Genomic DNA, 13286 nt, shown 5'->3' on the forward strand with positions numbered 1-13286 from the left:
GCTAGACACTTGACCTCTTATAAAAATGTCTGGCTTTAGCAAAACACTACATACTTCCTTTCACTATTTGGATAGATTTAGTGTAATTAGAATGTAAAAATGATCTGCCTGCTTTGACCATTTCCAAACACCATAGAGTCCTCTTGGACAAAGACTACATAGTTGGATTTTTGTGGGTGTATGGATGCAGCATAGTCATGATTTCATACTGTAGGAAAAACTGGTTTGACATCCAACTTTTTTTTCTTGGTAGTCTGGCTCTCAGCCATATTTTCAGTGAATAAATTCACTGTAACCAAGCAATTTCTGACCCACATCACTCCAGTGAAGGCATTAGTCAGCACAATAAGGTAAGCAAGAATAGATAACAGATTTTTACAAAGGCTTTACTTAAAAAGGTTTTGTCAGGAATGAGTGAGTAAAAATTATTCTACAATTCACTTAGAATGATTTTGTTTTAATCTCTTCCCTATTTTGAACTTGTGGATTTAACTACAAAATAATTCAGTTGCTCAATACTGGGCTTCAGGTTGGCATAGGTTCTATGGAATCTTTTATTTAACTAGCATGTATAGATTTACATTAAACCCAAAGGAGTTACTGATCACCTTTGCCAAATAGGACTTTACAACTTGAGTATAAAGAGTTCCTCAGTGAAAATGAAGTGCCTGTCCTCTTCTCATGAATACATTTAGTTACAAATTTACTTTTGAGTTTATATACAGTCTAAAATTATATTTGGATTGTGCAGCACTGGAAGTGAGTTCCAAGGCTCTTAAATTCCACTTTAATATTCAGCATTATATGTTAGCTTGTAATAGAAATAGTAGCATTTTGTGTGTCAGAGGAAACGGGAGCAGCAACTCAGGACAAAGAAACAGAAGAGAGGATAAGGAGAGATGCATAATTCTATCTTTCCTCCCTCTGTAGACATACTCCTGCAGATGTGGCTAATGCATCAGGCAAATTCTTCTAACCTTCTTTTGGGACCCCTGTTGAGATCAGCCATGGTATCTGCTCAGACTTATTTGGCTGTGAGATCAAACACTTCCAAGAGCCAAAGTAACAGAGAGGTAGCCATATTAGTCTGTATTCTAACCAAACAGAACAGCAGTCATGTAGCACTTTAAGGACTAACCAAATCACCTAATAAATCATTTGCTGCTCTGTTTCGTTCAAGAGCCAAAGTTAATCTTCTTTGCTCCCTTGACACTCAGCTCTTCTTAAACAAACTGCTGTTTGTTTTTACCAATCGTGGAGCAAACCATGGACTCAGACCCCCTACCTTATGCAGCATATAGTTTCTGGTTATGGAGGTGTTTATGTACTCCATGGTCTCTCTTGCTGTGGAGGGGAGAGGGAGGAGGAGTTGTCATGAAACAAAATAACAAGGAAAACGTGACAAAAGAGAGCCAAAAATATGACCGGAAAAGAGAGACAAAATAGATACAAGGAGTAATAAAAGTCAGGAGCAAGAGATCAGGAACAGAAAAATGCAAAGAAGCTGATAACAGCAAGGGGAAGTTTTGGTGGTGGTAGTGGTGGGGAAGAGGGTGCAAGTCAGTCTATCTTAAGGCATGTGTAAGCAAGTCCACTTCTAAAGCCCTTCCCTCAGTCAACAAGAATGTCTTTTGCTATAGCTATGAAAACATTCTTTGGAAAAAAAGGCCTGACTATTTATTCTACAGGGCCAACAAAAGGCTAAAGCTTGACAACAAAACTTTTCAGTGCCTGCAAATATATTTCAACAGGGCTCACAAATCAATTAAACAAAAATGCATGGATTTATAACAGTCCTTCAGTGATCAGAAGTAGATTTTTTCAGCTTTCCAATGAGACTGTTTACTTCATTATGTATTTAAGAAAATTAGTTGTTGGTTTACTGTCTTCTTAGGGAATACCTTTGGATCCTAGGGTCTCACCATGAAGTCAGATGTTGCCTTCTTAGGGATGCTGGGAAATATAAGTATCAAAACTTTTTGAGCCCTGAATGATATGGGCCACTGTCACAATGAGTTTCCAAAACTAAGTTTCAAGTGCATTAAAACTTTTGGAACTACTCAAGGCTAAATTGGCTTAAGTGACTGCAGTATCCTAGGCTATGTCTAGACTGGGGAGTTTGGTTGGGAAAATGGCCATTTTTGTCAACAACACCCATGAAGTGTCCAGATTCCCAAGGGTATTCTGTCAACTTACAGCACTTTCGTTGACAGCTGTACCCCTCTCGCCATGAGGAATGATGCCTCTCAACAAAGATCTGCCACAAAAGCTGGTCTGGAATGTTCTGGGGGTCCTTCTGCCAACAGAAATGGCTTCCAGGATGCCGGGCAACCCAGTCTGCTGTGCTACCAGTTGGTTGTTTTGCTGATAGAGTGACTGGGTACTTCAGCCGCTCTCTGCCAACAGAATGGATCACTCTTTCCATCTGCTTGGCAGTCTGACCATGATCTGTCAATGAAAGTTTTGTCAGATGATATCTTCTGATGCAAACTTCTGCTGACAAATCCCTGTAATCTAAACATAGCCTTAATGACTAAGGAGTAATTTTATTAGATTTTGTCATAAGTACTAGTTAATGAGATAATATGGAAAGTCAGATACCATGCAAATATCATTCAAATGCATAATTTTTGTTGAAAGGTCTAATAAATTGGAAGTTTGGGTGAACATTAGTGGCAGGAAACATTGTTTCATTCATATATGGGAGGCATGACAATCAAATCTTCCCAGGAAAGATTGCAGATCCTGGTTCTTGCAGCCTAATACTGTATACCTGTGTGAAAGTTTGAAATATAGCAACCCCTGGAGGTGTGACAGGGTTGCCCTGCAGGCAACCTCACATACCTTAAATTCCCCATCAACTGGTATGGGTTGGGGCCCTGGAAGTGGGGAGGGGAATTAAGCCCAGGGTGGGTTGGTGCTGCAGGGGGTGATGGTGGGAGGGTGCAGCTGAGCTGGGGCTTGGACCCGCGCAGCAGGGGATTGAGGTGGGGATTGAGTCCCCCAAAAGGGAGTTGGGGCTGGCTGGGGATGTGGTCGGTAGGGGGGTTGGAGCTGGAGCCCCGCACGTGCAGCGCAGAGAGCCCCGAGCCCAGGTTGAAGCAGGACCTCCCATGTGCCTGCGGGGGGGAGGTGACCTGTGGTGGGAGGGTGACCGCTTTGAATCGGGGTTGTGGGGTTACCTGGGAGGGGGGTGGGTAGAGCCTCCTTCAGCTGGAGCTCAGCATGTGCCAGGGGGTGTGAGCTGGGGCCGCGGAGGGGTTGAGCCGGGCGGGGGAGTGGTTGACCGGGGGGTGCACCGGGGTGGGGGGGTTGAGTGAAGGGGGTGGAGCCTCGCGCAGCGTGCCGGGGGGCTGGGAACCAGAGCTCCACGCGGGGGGTTGAGCCGGCTGGGGAGGGGTTAAACAGGGCTGGGGGGTTGGAGCCCCGTGCGCGCTGAGCGAGCTGCGCCGGGGGGGAGGGGTGAGCTGGGGCCGCACGGGGCTTGGGGGTTGGAGCCGAGTCCGCAGGGGCTGGAGGGGAGCCCCGGGTGTGCGGCTGGAGCCCCCTCTGGGGCAGGTGAGCCAGGGCGCGGGGCGGGGTGTGAGCTGGGGCCGCTGGGGCGGGGGAGTTGGGGGCTCAAGCCGGCGGGGGGTTTAACGGGGGTGAACCAGCAATTATAGACCACAACAAAGTAACTCTAAACCTGGAACCAATCCCTGCAAACCTCACTGCCAACTCTGCTCACATATCTACACCAGCGATATCACAGGACCTAACATCAACCATACCATCAGGGGCTCCAATATATGCCATCATGTGCCAGCAATGCCCCACTGCAATTTACATTGGGCAAACTGGACAGTCTCTACATAAAAGAAAAAATGGACATTAATCAGACATCAGGAAGGGCAACATACACAAACCTGCAGGAGAACATTTCAATCTCCCTGAACCCACAGTAACAGATTTAAAAGTAGCAGTCCTACAACAAAAAAATTCCAAACATAAAATGGAGAGAGAACTCTCTGAGCTGCTATTCATTTGCAAATTTGACTCCATCAATCAAGGATTAAACAGAGACTGGGAGTGGTTGGCCCCTTACAAAAGCAGTTTCTCTGTGCTGGAAGGTCGCACCTCCACATTAGAATCTGACAATGGGCCACATTTCCCCATGACTGATCTGACTTGTTTTTTCTCCTCTCTTGATGTATACTGCTGATGAATCAGACAATACAAATGCACTCACACTTGCTACTGGAACACTTCTGAGAGGACTGGTTGATCAAAATTCACAAGCTGACCCCTTATAAGTCCTTGGATTCAGTAGGCTGTGCCAAGGTGTGACTCAGTGGATTGCATTTAAACAGCACATTAAGCTGCAACTGTCCAATGCCCCAGATTCAACACCTTCCGAGCCCCACTTTCACACCACAACTGCTCTGCTAGTGCCCACTTGATGAGCAAACCCCACAGTCTTTTTGAGCACTACAGAGATTTTTAGCTTAGGTACAGGAAGTATTGTTGTGGAGAAGGGGGAAGGCAAAACAACATTCCCAAAAGGATGGGGGAGAGGGGAGGAGGGAGATGAAGGGAGAGAAAAGCAACCAGCTTAAACATGAAAGTTTTTTATTTTCAGGCAGTAGTCATACAAGGGGAGTCAAACAAACAAAATAGTTAGATTTAGTATTGTAACTTAAATCTAATTACCAATGTTAGGGCTAGCAAACCACAACTGATCACATAAGGAGGATATACAGAGAGAGGGAGGTGGGGAGAGAGAGATCTTACCACCAGCGTTCCCTGTCAATTGGGCTCTTGTGTGGCTGCCCAGGAGAGATTCAAGTGATTCAGCTGATTACCAGAGCATCACATCCACTGACAGCCGGCAGCAAGTGCTTTTATTGGTGGTGCACATCCACACATGCCTTGGTGCACACAACAACATTTATTCCACCCATTGATGTCAAAAATTAGAGTGAATACTGCTCACCACCCCATGAAACTTGAACTGATCAGGGTTCTCAAATGGTGATGAGTATCAGAGAGGTAGCTGTGTTAGTCTGTAGCTTCAAGAACAACACAAAGTCTTGTGGCACCTTATAGACTAATATCTAATATCTGTTAGTCTATAAGGTGCCACAAGACTTTGTGTTGTTCTCAAATGGTGATGGTAGCTGGATTCCAGTGTTGGAGACAAGCAGACCAGAGCTCCCCAGCACAATCAATATGGAGAAGAGGAAGTCCCAATGGAACTGATGCAGAGTTTAGATCCAGGCATCAGAACACTATAGCTAGGCAAGAGAGGGAGGTTTTGTAGGGAAAAAAACCTAATGGTTCAAGAAGGAACAACAGATTTGTTTATGGGAAAACAGATGGTTTAAACAAGCATTTTAAAGTTGTTGTGAACTTTCTGAGTCACTACAGGGGCTCGTCTGCATACTTGGCTTAATCTAATTCTTGACCTTCCTCCCCCACCCCTCCACTCTCTGATTTGCTCACCTTGATCATTTTTTTTCTGATTTGTCCTCCTTAATTACTGTTTTTGGTTCTCTATGCCTTAAATATTGAGTCTGTTCTGGTCTGGTTATGGTCTGAAGAAGTGGGTCTGTCCCACGAAAGCTCACCTAATAAATTATTTTGCTAGTCTTTAAAGTGCTACTTGACTGCTTTTTGTTTTGATAGTGTATAGACTAGCACGGCTCCTTCTCTGTTACTATTACAGTTGTTCTGCTTAGGCTAGACCAGTGGTGAGCAAACATTTCATGTTGGGCACCATTTTTCATCCTTGCAACTAGTGGGGCCATCCTAACCTGTCTAATGTAATCCAAACCAACAGAAATTTTAATTATGTTGTTGCCTCCTCCTTAAGGTGGCACAGTGGCAGTTCGTGCGTGGTGTGCAACACTGGCCCAATAACACACCGAGAGTGGAAGAAGAATCTTTATTTGGCATGCCAAGTAAGGTGCAGGGGGATCTCTCCTCAAAGCCTGCACCTTGCAACAAGAAGTGAGCAATACTTACTTATACCTCTCTCCTCCTTTGTTCACCCCCCGCCCCCAACAAACCAGGGTAGAGTTTCTCATACTCCCTTTATCCATTCCTCCAGCTCAAACTGAATTCCTACTGCTCATATGACATTCCGCTCTGGTAATTCCCTATTGAGCAAGAGGTAAAGTATCAATAGATTATTAACAAAAAGTAAATTACAGGAAGGTAGAGTTATGCGGTCGTATAGAACGTGAACAGGATCTCATTAACAAAACAATACTGAAAATTAAGGAGGATTCACTAACAATGCTAAATTCAATATTGAACCTTATGGGAACATCAATAAGCATTCATTTACAAAACAATGTCTCTATGAGATCAGAATATAATAACGTTTCCCCTGCCAACAATGTTCATATGGCAAAAAATCCTTTAGCTCATATAAGAAAATATGTAGAATGTAAAAACATTATTAATCAGTATATAAATGTGACTACACATACATAACACCAGTAACATATTTCAACATATTCATTATATGGGTGAGCCTGAGACCTAGCAGCCGATCGTGCTGCACCCACCTTATGACATTTCACGCCTCGCCATGAGCTCCCTTCCATCCCCCGTACGCCACGCATACTTTGTGCACCCCAGGCTAGACAACAGAAACTGATCATTCCTTTGAGGGAGCTCGTAATGCCATTACGCAGTTTCAGTATTTTGGATACCAATATAGATTTATTACTAAACTTAGTCTGATAATTACTTAACTAGGTGTTGGCAGGCACAGAAAAAAGAGTGCAGAATGTTAGTGTATTCTGATGTTAAATTGTAATACATAGTGATATTAGTATTACGAAGAAACTTTGTTACACTATGTTGTTACATTATCTTTGTTCCATACTGCAATTATGTAAGTGTATTGTTTGTGTGAATGAGAGAATATTTATAGAGAGGTAAGTGTGAAGGTCACTGCATACGCAGGTGGCCAGCGGAGGGGCCGGATTCTCAGGGGCACCAAATAATTATCAACTAAGCTAAGCCCATTAAAAATGAAGACAGGACCAGGGTAGATTGATGAACCCTGAAGCTAGTGGCAAGCACCCTGTAGGCGTCCGGTGCTAGGGCAGTGCCTGTAGCTCCGGAGGGGACCGCAGCCACACCGGCGGTCCTGGTAGGCCCAGCCCTTGGCTCAGGGCGGCACAGCAACAAAAAGGGTTACAACACAGGCCCAGCCCTTACTTCAGGGCGGGCAGCAGTTCACAGTTTATAGTACAAGCCCGGCTCAGCCCTCAGTCCAGGGTGGGCAGCAGTTCACAGTTTATAGTACCAGCCAAGCCCAGCCCTCAGTTTGGGGCGGGGCAGCAGCACAAGGGTTTGGGGAACAAGCCCAGCAAGGGCTTACCCTGTGAAGGAAGGGGGTAGGGGGTCGCAGGCCCTCCCACACCGCTGCAACCCAGCCCGGGGCCCTGTGGGTCGCTTACACGCGACCACGGCGGTGGGGATCCAGGCCGCAACACACCGCCATGGGTTCTGGTGCAGCGTTCCCCGGGCCACTTCCTACCTCCACCTCCGTCAGGGGAAGGTCCCAGTCCATCTGGTCAGGGGTCCCGCAGGGTCGGCTTCCTCCAAATCGTCTACCTTTGGGGGCTCCGGCCAGTCGGTCATCTCCACATCATTGGGGTAGTCCAGAGGTGGTAGCACGGTGGGTTCGAGGTGATCCTGGGCCTGGGGGCTGCAGGGGTCCGCTGGAGCTCCGGGGAAGGCCGCTCCTGGGGCCTCGTGGTTGTTAGCCCCCATCTGGCTGGCTGGGCCTGGGGTTTCCTCCGAGGAGGGGGTCCTCCACCGGCATGAGGGTCCTGAAAGATCTGGGAAGTCTGGATAGGTCCCCTGGGGAATCCGGATCTGTGGCTGTCCGGGCTAGTCTGGGCCGCTGGGGGCTTGCTCCTCCCGACCAGCCAGGCGGCAGTGAGTTCTCTGCTCCTGGCATCTGGGAGTCCGCGAAGGCACTCCCTCCCTGCCTGGAGGCCCAGGCTTTAATGGGTCCCACACTCTGCCCTTGGACCTTCTGGCTCTAAGGCCCCGCCCTCTGAGGGGTGGGCCACTGGGGTTCTGGCTCTGGGCCCGCCCACCAGGGCTTCTGCACAGCCTCCTCTGCCTCTGAGTCAGCAGGAGGCCACAGCGGCTCACTACACTCCCCCCCACCCAAGTCCATTTCCCGTGCCATGGGGGTGGACTCCTCCATCTCCCCCAGGTGGGAAAGGAAGTCAGCATTTGTATGGTCCTTACCTGCCCGATGACGTACATCGAAGGCGTAGGGCTGTAACGCTAAATACCAGCACATGATTCAGGCGTTGTTGTCTTTCATCCAGGACAGCCACTGTAAAGGAGCATGGTCCGTGACTAGGGTGAAGGGGGCTCCCAACAGACAGTATCTAAGGGCGTCACAGGCCCACTTCACAGCCAGGGCCTCCCTTTCTATTACTGCGTAGCGTTGTTCCTTTGGGAAAAGTTTTCGGCTAATATAGACTACCGGATGATCTTCTCCGTTAATCTCCTGGGATAGGACGGCCCCTAGGCCTACCCCCGAGGCATCAGTTTGCAGGATGAATGGGTGGGAAAAGTTGGGGCTGTAGAGGACGAGTTCCTGCGTTAGGCAATGTTTCAAAGTCTGGAATGCCTTCTCCGTAGCCGCTGTCCATACCACCCTTTGTGGCTGGGCCTTTGTCAATAGCTGCGTCAGGGGGGTGGCAATTGAGGCAAACTGCGGGATAAAATGTCGATAGTAGCCCGCCAGTCCCAAGAACCGTCGTACCTGTCGTTTGGTATTGGGGGGAGGACAGGCCGCCAGGGCGTGCACCTTGTCCACGATGGGCTTTACCTGGCCCCCTCCTATAGTGTACCCGAGATAGGTTGTCTCTTGCCACCCAATGCAGCATTTCTTTGGGTTCATAGTCAGGCCAGCTACCCTCAGCGACCTAAAGACCGCGGCCACCCGGTCCAGGTGTTCCTCCCAGTGGCGACTATATACCACAATGTCATCAAGGTAGGCCACGGCGTAATCCCGATGGGGCTGGAGTAGACGGTCCATAAGCCACGGGAAGGTTGCCGGCGCGCCATGGAGGCCAAATGGCATTCGGGTAAACTGGTACAGTCCTGACGGAGTGGCAAAGGCCGTCTTCTCCCGCGAAGAAGGCGCTAAGGAGATCTGCCAGTATCCTTTACTGAGGTCGAGGGTGCTGAAATAATGGGCCACTCCCAGACGTTCCAACAGTTCGTCAACCCGTGGCATTGGATAGACATCAAATTTGGAGATGGCATTCACTCGTCTAAAGTCAATGCACAACCTCCGAGTGCCGTCGGGCTTAGGCACTAGCACTATGGGACTGCGCCACTCACTTTGGGATGGTTCGATTACTTCAAGGGCCAGCATTGCCTGTACCTCCTCTTCCACTACTTCCCGCATCCGGAAGGGTAGTGGGTGCGTGGCGTCACGAACCACCTTCCCAGGCTCTGTACAGATAACATGGCAGACCAGGGAGGAGTGTCTGGGGAGGGCAGTAAAGTTATTCTGGAATGCTTGGAGGAGGTACTGGGCCTGTTTACGTTGTTCTCCTGTCAGCGTGGGCCCAAGGGCTGGTTGTGCAGGTTCCTCCCCGCGGGGCACCTGGGGTCCCAATTTGGGGTCGGGGGGGGTAGGGATGTATCACGAAGCCCTCCCGGTTTTGCCACGGTTTTAAGAGGTTGACGTGGTATTACTGCGTTTTCCTTCGGCGGTCTGGTTGATGAACTTCATAGGTAACGGGGCCCACGGCTCGAATAATCTCATACGGTCCCTGCCACCTAGCCAGTAACTTCGATTCACTGGAGGGTAGCAGGACTAAGACCCGATCACCTGGCTCGAAACTGCGGCTCCGCGCCTCCCGATTGTATGTGCGGGCTTGGGACGCCTGTGCAGCTTTCAGGTTTTCCTCAGCGAGGGCCCCCACTTGTTCCAGGCGCTTCTGAAGCTGGAAGACGTAGTCTAGTAGCCCCTTTGAGGGGGACGCGGTTTGCTCCCAAACCTCCCCCATGAGGTCGAGCACTCCCCGTGGGCGGTGACCGTATATTAATTCAAATGGGGAGAAATGCGTGGAAGACTGGGGGACCTCCCAGATGGCTAAGAGCAAGGTGGGTAGTAGCTGGTCCCATTGGCGCAGGTCCTCCAGGGGAAACTTCTGCATCATGTCTTTCAGGGTATGATTGAACCGCTCTATCAGGCCGTCTGTGTGGGGGTGGTATACAGATGTATGTAGCTGTTTAATCCCCAGGAGCGTACAGACCTGTTTCATCAGGCGGGACGTAAAATTGGTCCCTTGGTCTGTGAGAAGCTCCCGTGGCAGCCCCACTCAGGCGAAGATCTTCATTAACTCTCCAGCGATGGTGCGGGCTGTAATATTGCATAGCAGAATGGCTTCTGGGAAACGGGTGGCATAGTCTACGAGGACCAGCACGAACTGATACCCCACCACGCTCTTAGGGAGTGGGCCCACCAGATCCATGGCCACCCGCTCAAACGGGGTCCCCACAACTGGCATTGGGATTAACAGGGCATTAGGGATCCGTGGGGGGGCAGCAAGCTGCCACGCGGGGCAGGAACTGCAATAGTTCTTGACCTCCTGGTGGACCCCTGGCCAAAAGAACCGGGAAAGTATCCGGGCTAATGTCTTCTCTTGGCCCAAGTGGCCAGCAGCGGGGATATCATGGGCCCCTGGCGTCTGGGAGTCCGCAAAGGCACTCCCTCCCTGCCTGGAGGCCCAGGCTTTAATGGGTCCCGCACTCTGCCCTTGGCCCTTCTGGCTCTAGTCCCCGCCCTCTGAGGGGTGGGCCACTGGGGTTCTGGCTCTGGGCCCGCCCACCAGGGCTTCTGCGCAGCCTCCTCTGCCTCTGAGTCGGCGGGAGGCCACAGCGGCTCACTACACACCCCTTGACAGAGAACTGATAATGACTTTTCACCTAACGACAACACCCAGGTGGGGTTGTCAGCATCCTGATAGCAGATAACCATAAGAACAATAATGTGATATATGTGAGCAATGCCCCTCTGCCATGAACATTGCACAAACTGGACAATCATTTCAACAAAGAGGCTACATCTACACTTACAAAAAACTTTGAAATGGCCATGCTAATAGCCAAATCGAAGAATACCAATGAGGCACTGAAATGAATATTTAGCGCCTCAATAGCATGCTGCTGGCTGCGGCACTTCAAAGAACTATCAGCCAATAGGAATAAGGGGATTTTGATGTTGGCAGGGTCCTTTCGAAAAGGACCCTCATGTAGACGAGGGTGAGCGAACCACTGCACTCTCAAAATGCTGCGGCTGGCAGCATGCTATTGAGGCGCTGAATATTCATTTCAGCACCTCATTAGTATTCTTTGATTTGGCCATTAGCATGGCCATTCAAAGTCTTTTTTTTAAGTCTAGACATGGCCATAATGAATGGACACAAATCGGACTTTTGGAATCTGAATACACATAAACCAGTAAGTGAGCATTTCGTCTAGCAGGACACAATACTGACAACCTAATGGTGTGTGTTTTAAAACAAAGAGATTTTAACACCAGCTTTAAAAGGGAGACACCTGAATTGCAATTTATTTTCATGTTTGATACCGATCACCATAAATTCAACAAAGATCTCACTTATCTTGCCCATTACAAGGACAGTTTTCCCAGCTTTGATATGTGCAGTGTTGGCAGGCATCCCACTTAACAGATGCTTGCAGAGGACTTCCCCTCCCTCTGCCTGCCTTCCTTCCCTCCTTTCTAGTTGATTGGTCAGGTATTTTCCTCTCTTTTTTTTTGATCATTTTTTTCTCTCAGTTACCAGTCATCCTCCAGATCTGAAGAAGTGAGTCTGTCCCATGAAAGCTCATCACCTAATAAATCATTTTGTTAGTCTTTTCAGTGCTACAGGATTGCTTTTTTTGTTTTGCCAGAGCAACATTCACCTAGGGGAGGGATAGCTCAGTGGTTTGAGTATTGGCCTGCTAACCCCAGGATTCTGAGCTCAATCTTTGAGGATGCCATTTAGCGGTCTGGGGCAAATAGATTTAAAAAAAAAATCTGCCAGCAATAGAGCTTGGTCCTGCCAAGAGGGCAGGGGACTGGACTTAATGACCTCCCAAAGTCCTTTCCAGCTCTATGAAGTGTGTGTGTGTATAAACATATGTGGCAGAAGGACTATTTTTGATGCTGAGTGACTGTTTAAGAACTGACAGGGCAGAATGCATAGAGCTGCGTAGAGAAAAGTCCTATAAAGAATGGGACATCTTGTATTATTCTTTGCCCTGTGGGGATACCAAGTCTGGGGGACTTGCTGGGTGATGAGGGAAGCTACAGGCCTCCCCACATGCCTGATCAAAGTAAGCCAGGGACTGGATATGGCTTGCAGGCTGTAGGCTTGCCACACATCATAACATGAAATATATTTCAGGTTCTTTATCACTGCAGTTCTTCCACAACAAGATATTGAACAGATGCTACTGGACTCCAGAACATTTACTTTTAGTTAGATTGGCAATGCACTGTGAATGCTGGAAATGAAATCAGTCACCAGTCAGCCTTTCACCCCTTCTCTATACCTATTTAAAAAAGTATGTGTTCTGGAACACCATATTCAGCGCTCTCTCAAACTTTAACTGTTGCTCTCTTTCCTTCTCCAGGCTTGTGTATTTTAGAGATGAGGTCAGAATACCAGTTAACATTAAGAAATGGATCAAATAATATTTTAGTCGCCAAAAAAGTTAATTTGAGACAATGGAAATCTCCAATTCCTTCCTCATATGTGGGTGGGCTTAGTGAATTCTCTAATGTTGCAATAGTGGCAAAATGACTTGTTCTAATAGAGACGTTCAGGAGGTGAAAAAATAAGGATGTGTAGTCACACAGAAACCAACTGTATACTTTTGCAGTTTAATATATTTTAGTTCTCTTTACCCAGAGCTGGATTAAGAAAGGGATGTTAGTGACTGGACCCCAGAGCCCCACAAAAAGACCTCCAGGATGCCAAAAGTACAAATCTTTTTATGGGGCCTATTTGCTTGGGGCTGCAGCGGCTAAAGTCCCTGCATCCCAGCCCTTCCTGGTTAGAGCCTGGAAGTGGTTCTCTGTTCTTCTGCCCCCTGGTCAGCAGTTGCAACTGACAGGAGCTCTGTCCACATGCTTCCCTCACCTGCAGACTCTGCCCTGCAGCTACAATTGGCTAGGGATGGGGGCCACTGGGAGCTGCAGGGGACAGTGCCTGCTGACAAATGAAGAGCAGCCTATA

General features: G+C 48.4%; 1 protein-coding gene across 4 annotated transcripts in view; it reads left to right on the forward strand.

Annotated features, from left to right (window-relative positions):
• Positions 1 to 301: 301 nt before the first annotated feature.
• The window catches only part of LOC142013473 (uncharacterized), a 62398-nt gene continuing 49413 nt past the window's right edge, over positions 302 to 13286 (forward strand). For 2 of the 4 annotated variants that reach the window (XM_074994876.1, XM_074994875.1), the window contains exons 1-2: positions 304 to 350; positions 5852 to 5988. The gene's annotated coding sequence lies outside the window, so the exon portion shown is untranslated. Of the gene's footprint in view, positions 351 to 5851; positions 5989 to 6128; positions 6152 to 13286 lie in introns of those variants that run through there. The other 2 variants (XM_074994873.1, XM_074994874.1) reach the window with 2 other exon arrangements.

The sequence above is a fragment of the Carettochelys insculpta genome, chromosome 5 (assembly GCF_033958435.1).
Source record: "Carettochelys insculpta isolate YL-2023 chromosome 5, ASM3395843v1, whole genome shotgun sequence".
NCBI classification, from domain to species: domain Eukaryota; kingdom Metazoa; phylum Chordata; order Testudines; family Carettochelyidae; genus Carettochelys; species Carettochelys insculpta.